The 12,568-nt window shown below is 36.5% G+C and overlaps 1 long non-coding RNA gene across 1 annotated transcript; it reads right to left on the bottom strand.

Annotated features, from left to right (window-relative positions):
- Window positions 1–452: 452 nt before the first annotated feature.
- LOC118766567 lies at window positions 453–7,218 on the bottom strand. The gene is made up of 3 exons (XR_005002508.1): window positions 7,199–7,218; window positions 1,941–1,943; window positions 453–562 (listed from the first exon to the last, which is right to left on the bottom strand). It is a non-coding gene; the product is annotated as an uncharacterized LOC118766567 (long non-coding RNA).
- Window positions 7,219–12,568: the final 5,350 nt, after the last annotated feature.

Raw genomic sequence — 12,568 nt, 5'->3', positions numbered from 1 at the left:
TCTACATCGACAGCAGATTGCATTCCCAGAATACAGAATGATACCCTCTAGTGAACATATTAACATATGCACAAAGCAACTGATACCACAATTTGTAATCTTTCCATTCAATCAATGTACTATTGGAACACCAACACAAGTTAGATTAGATAACGAATCCTACTTCCTCGAAATATATAAGCCAAAACTTAACCACTTCTAACATTTTTAAATAAGGAAACTTACCTCATTGAAGAAAATATAAAGCAAAACCTAACCACTCGTAACATTCTATTCCTTCTAAGCCAAATCATGTTAAATTAATAAAAACTAGTCATTCCCAACATTTTTAATTATCTCCCTTATACCGAAAAAATCTCTGGTTACCTTCCCTTGTCTGGAACTCCATATTTCACAACATATCGAAGACATAGAAGTTTGAAAACTTTGAAAAGAAAATACGAAACCGGTTATTTCTCCAAAACAATGTAAGAATACGCAAAATTTTAGAACATTTTTCCAACTTGACGATTTAAATATATTCTTTAACCGAGTAACACAAGCCTTCTATAGTTTTTTCACTCTATCCAATCACGTGCTTTCACATACCAACACTCACACACACACACATACACTCCTACTTCCTTATCCTTCCACCCACACCTACTTCCTTCCACCCACCTCTCCTCTCTTGCTCCGACTCCTACTTCTCTTAACTCCTACTCTCCTTCTCTCTTCTCTTTACTCCTCCCAACCTTCTCCTCCCCACTTCATTGTCACCTCTCTCTTGTAACTCCACCTTACCCCTACACATTTCAAGCCCACCTTCCCTAACCTTCGCATCCCAACCCACCCTTACACCCATTCCACCATCCCAACTCTACCCCCACCTTATGCCTACCCACATACCCCACCACTATCCCAACTCGGCCTAACCCACACCCACCCTTGCTTTCCCCACTCTTGCCTCCCCCACCTCACAACACCATCACACGACACCCCACATCACCATACACCACCATACCACAAAACACATCATATCACATCACATGACCACGCACACAGTAGCACTAAGCACTTCCCAGCCCCACATCTTCACACTTACACATACACACACGCACACGTCATGGTCACCAGCCCTCTTCCATACGCACATACATAAATATGCACGCGCACCTTCGCTTTGGGATCACTACGACTTTATTATCTCCCCTTCATCCTCGCTCTCCTGTGTGACCATACTGTCCGGCATTCGCCATGATAGATCGCTAACCACTACACATTCTTTATGTTCTCTCCTTGTTTCTTTCTGTGTTCCTTTCTCTGGAAAGTCCTTGGCTCGAAACGTTAAAGACGTTTTCACTAATACATCTATTTGTTGTCTACACCACCTGTCTTTGTCATTTGTTTTTTTTTTGTGAATTCTCCCTATATATAGTTTTTGTATTCTTATTGGTGTCACGTATTCTGTATTTTTGTTTGTGTACTTCGTTCGTTTTCCGTCCTCGCGTTGTATACATTCGAAGCTTTCTTCCAGGGGATCTAATGCGCTTGGCTTAGATTTCCCTTGGCGGACTGGCCATATCGGAGCAATCTCAAGATTAATCAGCCGAAATGCTAACATGATCTGGTTCTTGACTGATGACTGAGGGCTTCGAAGTCCCGTCCTGTGTTCTTGTGTCGTCTCTGTGGTGTTCATGTTCTGTCCATGTCTGTAATTATTTTTACTGTTTACCTATATAATCGGCGGCTACGTATCCACAATTGTCCTTATACGATAAGTATATTTTTTCTCTAGCATTGATACGACTCTTAATCTGTCTCTTTCTCTCTCTCTCTCCTCCTTATTCCCCTTCCTTTCTTTCCTCTCACATCCGTCTCCCCCCCCCCCCCTTCTACGTTTCTCTATCTCTCTCACCTCCAGCCCCCCGATCTTCTCTTTCTTCTCCTCCCTCGTCCACCTTCTCTCTCTTTTCATCTGTCCCTTTCTCTCTGTCTTTTGTTCTCACGTGACCGCTAGCCGCTGTTGAGCGCTTTTTCGTTTCAGCAGTCGCAGAAGCAACACGTATTTGTTCGTCTCCCCGCGGCCATTAGGCACAACTTCACAAGCCAGCCCCATACTCAACTCGTCCTGTCGAAAGACCTTGTCCTACGTTCCTGGTTTTGTTGTGTTATTTTTATTTTTACCGTTATTGTTTTTACGTTTTTGTATTCTTATGGTGTCACGTATTCTGTATTTTTGTTTGTGTACTTCGTTCGTTTTCCGTCCTCGCGTTGTATACATTCGAAGCTTTCTTCCAGGGGTCTAATGCGCTTGGCTTAGATTTCCCTTGGCGGCTGGCCATATCGGAGCAATCTCAAGATTAATCAGCCGAAATTGCTAAGATGATCTGGTTCTTGACTGATGACTGAGGGCTTCGAATGTCCCGTCCTGTGGTTCTTGTGTCGTCTCTGTGTGTTTCATGTTCTTGTCCATGTCTGTAATTATTTTTACTGTTTACCTATATATATATATATATATATATATATATCAACAATCAAGGAACGGCCATAATAGGCCATTCACCCACTAGAAATAACAGCCAAAGCTTCAACCGCAAATAAAGATCAATTCCGTAAACAGGAGAAAATTTAAAAAAACATTTACCCTGTAATTTCTTGTACGATGCACCGTTTCGTCTGCTGTTTAATGGTAAACTAACCTGATTAAATTAAATCAAGCCAATCTTCCATAGGCCCTCAGATTCTTCAGCAAGAAATAGCCAAGTCGGAACAGATATTTTCACGAGGCATTTCCGACCCTGCCAAGGCAATATCTGACCTAAAATTTTCAAATCGTCGCACTCGCGCCAAATTTATCGGCAGCAAATAAATATAAGCCGTCGATTCCATTACGGAATTAACCAGAAAATTCATAATTAATCAATATAGGGTGGTGAAAAAAATTTTGTAGAATTCTTTTTGCCACAGCGGCCTAGTGGGAAAAAATTAAATAGTCGTAAGACCATTTTTAAGTTGAACTTAAAAATGGTCTACGACTATTAATTTTTTCCCACTAGGCGCTGGTGGCAAAAAGAATTCTACAAAATTTTTTTCACCACCCTATATTGATTAAATATATATATATATATATATATATATATATAGCGGTGGTGCCCCAGCATGGCCGCGGCCTTCGGGCTAAAACATTTTTAAGGATTTAAGGATATATTATTATTATCATTATTATTATTATTATTATTATTATTATTATTATTATTATTATTATTATATATGTTGGCACCAGGCCTAATCACATAACGTATATTCTTCATGTATTTTCCGATCGGTCGTGAACAGAGCTACGAAAATGCTAAACATCGATGTCCATCACTCCTAGATGAGATTAAGGGTGAGTTACATCACCTATCCGTGTCTCTGAGATGTTTTGAAAGCCTGTGCGTTGAGAGTGTTTATACTTTACCACACTATTGCAGCTACGGGAATATACACGAAGCTATAAAGGTTCAAGATATGTGTTAATGATATTAATAACATTCATTATACTACAGCTGCATCTACATCATAAGTAAATATATATATATGCTTATGTATGCATGTATGTATAGAGTATTTGAAGTGGTATAGAGATAACGTATATTGAAAAGATGAAGGCAGTCAGAATTTTGGATAACCCTTTGTTAGCGCTTTCGTTCGTTTATCGAAATCGATTTTGATTTTGTCTTGGCGAGTTCGAAAAACGAACGAAAGCGCTTATAAAGAATTATCCAAAATTATGACTGCCTCCTTTTTCTCAATACATAAATATAAATATATATATATATGTATATATATATATATATATATGTATGTATGTATGTATGTATGTATATATATATATATGTATGTATATATATGCATACATACACATACACACACACATACATATACATATATATATTATATATATATATATATATTATATATATATATATATTATATTAAATTAGAGACAAAACCACTATTATGCAAATCATTTGTTTGATTTGCATAATAGTGGTTTTGTCTCTAATTTAATATAATATAATATTTTACTATAAAATTGGATTCAATCCTAAATCTGATTTTTCCCTGTAAATTTGGATTTATTCCCTAATATTTATTATTATTATTATATATATATATATATATATATATATATATATATATATATATATATATATATATATATATACTAGCTTAAGGTGACCCGCTCTACGCGCGGGTAAGAGTGTGGTTGTTACTTTCTGTTGCTTCCTTTCAGCACGTAAAAAGCACCATCCCAACGTGGCCGATTGCAGCGCCGCCTTAACTGGCTTCTGTGCAGGTGGCACGTAAAAAGCACCAACCGTTCGTGGCCGATGCCAACCCCCTGGCACCTGTTGTGCCGGCGGCACGAAAAAGTACCCACTACACTCACAGAGTGGTTGGCGTTAGGAAGGGCATCCACCTGTAAAAACACTGCCAGATCAGACTGGAGCCTGGTGCAGTCTGCTGGCTTCCCAGACCCCGGTCAAACTGTCCAACCCGTGCTAGCACGGAAAACGGACGTTAAACGATGATGATGATGATGATTCTCTTTCATTGTTTCTCTCTCCTTTCTCTCTCACTTTCCCACTCTCTTACTTTTCTTTTCTCTCGGACTCTCCCTCGCCTTCTCTTACTCTCTATCTTTATCTATCTCTCTCCCATTTATAAACAACAAAATATTTTGAGTAAGTTGAGAAATAAAATACTTAGAAAGATCAATCATAAATATCAGGCAGTGGCAACGGAAAGGTCTGCTTCAAGGGAGACAGCAAAACACTAACATTCAAAAGGGACAGACGAACTTGCGCGCTGAATAAGAATAATAAAATTTTGGAAACCAAAGTTTGAAGGGATAGAATCTGAGGATAGTAGAGTCACCATGGCTGGCATTTCTTAACGACGGACAGCAACGTATTGACAGTTTAACGGCTGGCGTAAAATTTTGAACTTGATGTAAAAGAAAATTCGTAAACACCAATTTTTGAAGTGATTCTTTCTCACGACAGTAGACTCACCATGGCAAGCATTCAAAACTTCTTCATCATGGACGGCAACATGATTATAAGGCTGGCGCAAATTTTTTAGCTTGATATAACAGAGAATTGCTACACACCCGCTCCTTTAAATTTTAATCCCGTTCCAGCCCCATTTAGACCCCTTTTCACATTTTGGTTAATATAACCTCATTTCATTCGGGTCTACTGGGGCCACATTTTATAAGATGAGGAATTTTGTCCTAGAGGTCACGCGTTTCATTCGAGGAAAAAATAGCTGTCATGCAAACTTGCCAGCACTTTTAACATAGGTGTGCATATTTTCAGCTCAACCAACCACATAATGCACACATTATATATATATATATATATATATATATATATATATATATATATATGTATATATATGTGTATGTGCGTGTGTGTGTGTGCACGCATTATATATGCAAATGTATACAAATTATATATATATATATGTATAAATTAAATTAGAGATAAAACCACTAGTAGACAAATCAAACAGTGAAAAACAAAAACAAAAACATAAAAATAAAAATATAATATACAAAATATATAAAATATAAAATTGAAAAATTTAAAATAAAAATTATTAATTTATATTTATAATTTTTTTAAAATATATATAACTATCAAAAAGTATTAAAACGTTTAATATACATAAATACAGATAGATACACTTTGTATATATACATTATATATACATATCTATATATAGAACACACACACACACACGCACACACACACTTATATAAATGAACCCAATAAATATCAGATTCATAATATTTGTTCTCATGATTGTGTGGTTGTGGTGGCGATGATAATTCTCTTTATGAATGCAGTCAGACGTAGAGAGAGAGAGAGAGAGAGAGAGAGTGGAAAGCGCTGTGGAAGGCGGGGAGGAGAAGGGGGAGATTATAGAACGCCGTTTGACGAAGTTATAAAGAGAAAGTGAAGTGGAGTTAGACGCCGTTATGGACGTTATATTTAGAAAGTGATGGGGGGGGGAATAGAGTGAGTGACGGAGGAAGTCAGATATATAAAAGAATGAGAGTCGACTTGTCAAAGTGGGTTTTTGGCCCTAGCAACGACACCTTTTAAGATAGGGATTTCTAACGTAGCCCACTGGCATCCTAACCTTATTTTACATGTCCCTGTAAATTTTGGAGTCAATCCGACGGGATCTAGTGGCCTTTAAACCGTTCCAGACAAACAAACAATCAAACTGTTCGCATTTCAGTTTTATAAATATATATATATATATGTATATATATATATATATGTATGTATGTGTATATATATATATATATATATATATATATATATATATATATATATGTATATGTATATGTATATATAAATCAATATAACAGCTAGGAGCAATATAATATAATAGTGACGATAAAATTTTTCCTTCACGGTATTATATTGCGTCTAGCTGTTTATATTAATTTTTAATATACGCATTAATATTTCGCTAAATCAGCCAATGTTTTTGTATTCCAAGTGTAGCGAATACTGAACTACAATGGACCAACAAGAGGACACCTTATTGCATTATGTTACGCGAAGCAAACAACCGCAATGATGAATCGTACGTAAGAAAGAAATTATATAAACTTGTATTTATCTTAATTTCTGAGATATTTGTTCTGTATATCATGACTAGATTTGCCAGTAAGCACAAAAGCTTGCATAACATAGGAGGGGAAGCAAACTGATTGATGATAATTAACGAAGAGCTCCTTGCTCAAGCTTACACATAAAATTAACTATATATATATATATGTGTGTGTGTGTGCGCGCACGTGTATGTGAGCGCACGTGTGTGTGTATGTGTGTGCCCTATCCATCAGCAATCCACTTCATTTGTTTGTCTTAATATCTGACGAGATGATGTATTCACATACATAATTAATGATGTCAGAGTGATAAAGATTTTAGAAAATTTTAATACCAGTAGCCTAGCGTGTAGAAAAAATAAGTCAACAGACTAAATATTATTCATGTAAAATACAGTGTACATTTAAACACAGGAGTCCAGGAAATAGATAGTAAATGTTTTTATTTTTCATTCCCTTCGAAATTTTATCCCTTAATTAGAGGTGTGGACTTTAGCTGTTCCTTCCAGCATAATTGAATCCTATGTTTAGATGTACATTGTATTTTATATATATATACATATATATATGAACATACGCATGTGTGTACGTGTTTGTGTCTGTGCATGTATATTTATCTATGCATGTATGTGTTATATGAGCGTACTCGTGTTTTTGTGTGTATGTGTACAAAAGTGCGTGGTCTAGTTTGTAGCGGAATTGCACGTGCGCTCGCGAGATCTTGGTTTCGATTTTCAGACATGCTTCGCATCGTGTCTTTCAGCGCAATCCACTTCATTTCATGTAGCTGCAGTCGACTCAGATGTAAATGGGTAAACTCTGCGATGGAATACTCTGCCCATGGGTGGGTGGAGTGGGTGGGATGTTGGTTTGCTCACTTAGCCAGCAGGGTGTCATCATTCGAACGAATAAATGGGTTAAAGCGCATCGTCACAACCGATTGTCTGGTCAAATTCCGTGATATCGCGACGTACTTACACACATACACACATGTATATATATATGTATGTATATATATATAAACACACACACACACACACCACACACACACATATAATATATATACATATATATATAAACATATATATGAACTGCTTATGCAATGCCCAAGTTTCAAGAAAGGAAAAGTGAAGCAACTTTCAGCGCTTTGCGTCTCTCTTCTCCTTTTCGGTGATAAGAACATTTAGACTTCTTTGCTTAACAGTAAGGAAGAAATAACAATGAAATTATTGAAGAAATACCAACAAGAAATTAGTAATATGTAAGTCTAATACTAACAGACTGCTCTGGGACAAACATGACAACGAAAGCTTACAAATATGGAAACGAATAGAGAATCCGATCAATATTTATTTCCGGAGTGAATATATATTTGCTATTGTAGGAAGGTCAACATTTACAATTCATATTCATAGCCAGGGTAGATAAAGTTGCTCATAAGCCAGGTAACGTCTATACGCGTTGTTTTCAGACTCAATACACGCAAACAGTTATGCATACATTTGCATAGTGCTTCCGTATTGACTCGTTAAATAAATACGTTTGTGTGTGGCGAGGACGAAAGGTTTTCAACAAGTAAAAATCTTGGATTTGCTTGTATGATATACGTCACAAGATGTTGCGAGATGCTGCAAGAGGTTACAACAGCATACAAGAGGTTACTCGGGGTTACACAATGTTTCTGACATAGAAAAATAATACTGTCAGATATTTAATTGGGTGTCCGTTAATATCATGTGAATGCAAATATACATATAAATACATTATATAGAAATACATAACACACACACACACACACACTTATACACTTATGCATGCACACACAGACACAAACACACGCTTACACACCTATACACATATATATTTGTCTTTGTATCTCTTCATATATATATATGTATATATATGTAATATGTATGTATGTACGTAGGTATATGTATATATGGGGGCATGTTTGTGTGTGTGCGTGTGTGTGTATGTGTGTGTGTGAATGTTCGACCGTCTCTCGCAATCGCATATATCTTGCTTGGAGATGCATCATTCTTCTGCTTGTCTCTGAAGCACTCATGTCGTTGCGAGCAGACCACGGATATGCTTCTGATTCTTGAAAACTTAGTACATAAGAACTTCAAAGATGTTGGAGCTGACGAGACCAAAGTCTACGACTAATTAACTTGTGTAGATTCCTTTCCGTTTTCAAAGATTAGTTATCTCTTTGCACATTGGTATTTTATCGTTGTGAAAGATTGTGTCTGAATGGTTAGGGTACTCGGCTTATCATCGTGAGGTTGTGAGTTCTATTTCTGTCGGCGTGTTTTCTCTTTGGGCAAGACACTTTATTTCCTGTTGCTCCCGTCCATTCAGCTAACAAATACCTATATTTCAAACGGCCAGCCTTGTCACATTCTGTGGGACGTCGAATTGCGCTGAGATCTACATTAAGTATACGCGTGTCCGTGGAGTGCTCAGCCACATGCACGTGAATTTCACAAGCAGGCAGCTCTGATGTTAGGATCAACCGGGGCACTTATTTGCGTAACCGACAGAGTGTCAGTTGTGGTGTCAAAGGTCAGCCTAAATTCTCATCTATCGGAGCCAAAATTAATTGAAAGCTTTTTGAGTCTGAGATGTCCTGTCCTATACCCAATGTGTATTTTGGAACTTTAGCCATGGCTGCCCCATTCCATTTGTAGAGAACCATGTCAACACATATGCTGCATTTAATTTGTATGTCCCAGGACATATCACTACTCTATGCTATTTCTGATGTTTTATTATGAATAAAAGCGATTTTGACAACTTGCATAACGATCACGCCCAGAATGCTACTTGTACTATATACACAGCTTTGCACATACAATTTTGAAAAAGTCGCAGCCAGTAAAATAATCCTTCACACAGAGACAAAGTCCAGTGAAATGGAGGGTGTTTGTCTGTGGAGATTTTGTCCTCCAGTATGGAATTTCTACAAGGGCAAAGAGTAAGTTGATTTACATCTATCTTACCAAGAGATGAAGCATTTCTAAGTCCAATAAAGATAAATTGAAGGTGCCCTAGCCGACGTGTGGGATAGTGTCCAGACCATCAAGTGGAGCCTGAAGCGATAATAGTGACTAACGGGTCATACCGCTACAGAGAAAGGTACTTAATAGTCAGAAGAAATAGAACAGGGTCAATGATGGAGAACAAAATATAGAACACAGTGAGATACTCGACTCCAGATGATGACATGAAGTTCGTAGACGTGTAATTAAGCAGTGTATGCTTCAGATAACGATTAGGCTCCTATGAAACCTATGAAGGTGAAGTGATATTGTGAGGAAGGCGTAGAGCGTATATACAGCAAGCCAAGACACAAATGATAATGTACTGGTGAAAAAAACCAATATTTTGACATAACATCAAATGACGACAGCGAGTAGTCAGTGAATCTTTTGTAGCATTACCAATGTTTAAGGGGCACCGCGACTATATCCATTTGCAATATGACTCAGGAGAAGCAGCGAACATTGTAGAGTGTCAGGCAAGATTTGTCTGTACATTATTTACATTATTTACATTTGACGATATTTGTCCTCATCTTGTTTGTTTTTAACACCACGTTTCTGTTGATATACCCTCCAGCCTTCATCAGGTGTCTTGGGGAAATTTCGAACCTGGATTTTCATTCCTAAGGTATTTTGCGATATTATTATTATTTTAAATTTTTATTATTATATTATTATTATTATTATTATTATTATTATTATTATTATTATTATTATTATTATTATTATTATTATTATTATTATCATTATTATTATTATTGTTATTGGTTTTGTTTTATTATTATTATTATTATTATTATTATTATTATTATTATTATTATTATTATTATTATTATTATTATTATTATTATTCAGTAGTTTTATTTTTATAGCGTGCTTTCACTTCACTACCGAGCGCAGCTCTGTGTGCCTTGGGTATGTGCTGTGATTTGTTGTGATGCTCTGATGGTTATTGTATGGAAAGTGTTCTGCGTAGGATGGTGCAGTGCCTAGTAGTGCAATTTTCTGTATATTATATGTTTTGTAAGTCCTGGTGTTTTTGTTATGTATTTGTCTGAATATTCTTTTTATCATGCCTAATGCACCTACTATGATAGGAATTGTTTCTGTTTTCAGATTCCACATTCTAGTTACCTCTATTTCCAGGTCTTGTATTTTGAGAGTTTCTCCATTTCTTTTAGAGACACGTTGTCATCAGCCGTATTGATAGATACATGAATTAGAAAGCATTTTTTTTCTTCATGATCTCTGACAACTATATCTGGTCTGTTGGCCTTAATTTCTCTATCTGTGTGTATTGGCATATCCCAGAGTATGGTTGCTTTCTCGTTTTCTGTGACCTTTTCTGGTGTGTGCCTATACCATCTTTTTTCTGTTGTTATTCCATAATGTTGGCATAGCTTCCAATGTATGTAGGTTCCAACTCTGTCATGTCTGTGAATATATTCCTTTTTAGCCAAGACTGGGCAGCTAGAGATAATATGATTTATTGTTTCTTGTCCATCTCCACATATTCTGCAGTTACTTGTAATATTTCTTTTCATTACATGTTTTGGTAATTTCTGGTGGGGAGGCTTTGGTCTTGTGCTGCAATTAAAAATCCCTCTGTTTCTGCTTTGAGTCCTGAGCTTCTCAACCATTGCTGGGATTTTTCTTTGTCTATTTCTTTTGCGTTTAGTTTAGTCCAGTATTTACCATGAAGGGGCTTTTCTGCCATCGTTTTATCATGGTTCGTTGCTGTTCTATTCTTAGTTTGGATTTCATTTGTTTTATAGCTTTTGTTGTTTTTCTTCATCTTCATCTTCTTCTTCATGTTTATCAGGTGGTATGATTTCTTGTTTGTATTTGTCAGCTTCCTTAAATACTGAGAACAGTTTTTTTGTTTTGCTCGTGTTTTGCCGCTATCTGGATCAGTTTTCCTTCCTTCTGAAGTAGATATTTTGCAGTCCTATGGTGGTTATTTTATAGTAGTTTTTCCAGCTGTTTAAGGCCTCTACCACCTTCTATACGTTGTATATATAGTCTTTCTATGTCAGATTTTGGGTGATGCATCCTAGATCCTGTCATTATTTTTCTTGTTTTCCTATCTATTTTGGTCAGTTCATTTCGTGTCCAGTTAAGGATATTGTAGCTGTAACTTATAACTGGGACAGCTAAAGTGTTGATACCTATTATCTTGTTTTTAGCATTGAGCTCTGTGTTTAGTATTGATCTAACTCGTCTGTAATATTCTTTTTTTATTTTCTCTTCATTTGTGTGTGTTGTGTGTGTGTCTTATCTAGTTCATGGATTCCTAAGTATTTGTAAGTTTGGCTTGGTCTAATTCTTTTATTTCATTGGTTTTATCTAGTGTGATGTTGTTACTCTTAACTAGTTTTCCTCTTTTCAGGGTTACTTGGCGCATTTTTCTAATCCAAATTTCATATCTATTTCTTTGGTAAATCCATGAACTGTCTTTAATTGTGTTTCCAGCTGTTTGTCATTTGCCGCGTATAGTTTTAGGTCATCCATATATAAAAGGTGGCTGATCGTTTTGCCGTAACATTTATATCCGCATCCAGTTCTATTTAGCATATCAGATAGAGGTGACAGTGCCAAGCAGAAAAGGAGTGGAGAGAGCGTGTCTCCCTGGAATATTCCTCTTCTAATGGGGATGTCTTTGGTTTTCATGAGTCCCTCTTTTGTTTGGAGGTGTAAGACTGTTTGCCATTTATTCATAGAGTGCTCTATGAATTTTATGATTGTTGGTGCTACTTTGTTAATGGCTAGTGTTTCGAGGATCCATGTGTGGGGGATGCTATCAAACGCCTTTTTGTAGTCAATCCAGGCCATACTGAGGCCTTTCTTCTTTCTGTGGCTGTCT

The sequence above is a fragment of the Octopus sinensis genome, linkage group LG16 (assembly GCF_006345805.1).
Source record: "Octopus sinensis linkage group LG16, ASM634580v1, whole genome shotgun sequence".
NCBI lineage: Eukaryota > Metazoa > Mollusca > Cephalopoda > Octopoda > Octopodidae > Octopus > Octopus sinensis.
The sequence above is the reverse complement of the archived record's forward strand: the minus strand, read 5'-3'. Positions and strand labels throughout refer to the sequence as shown.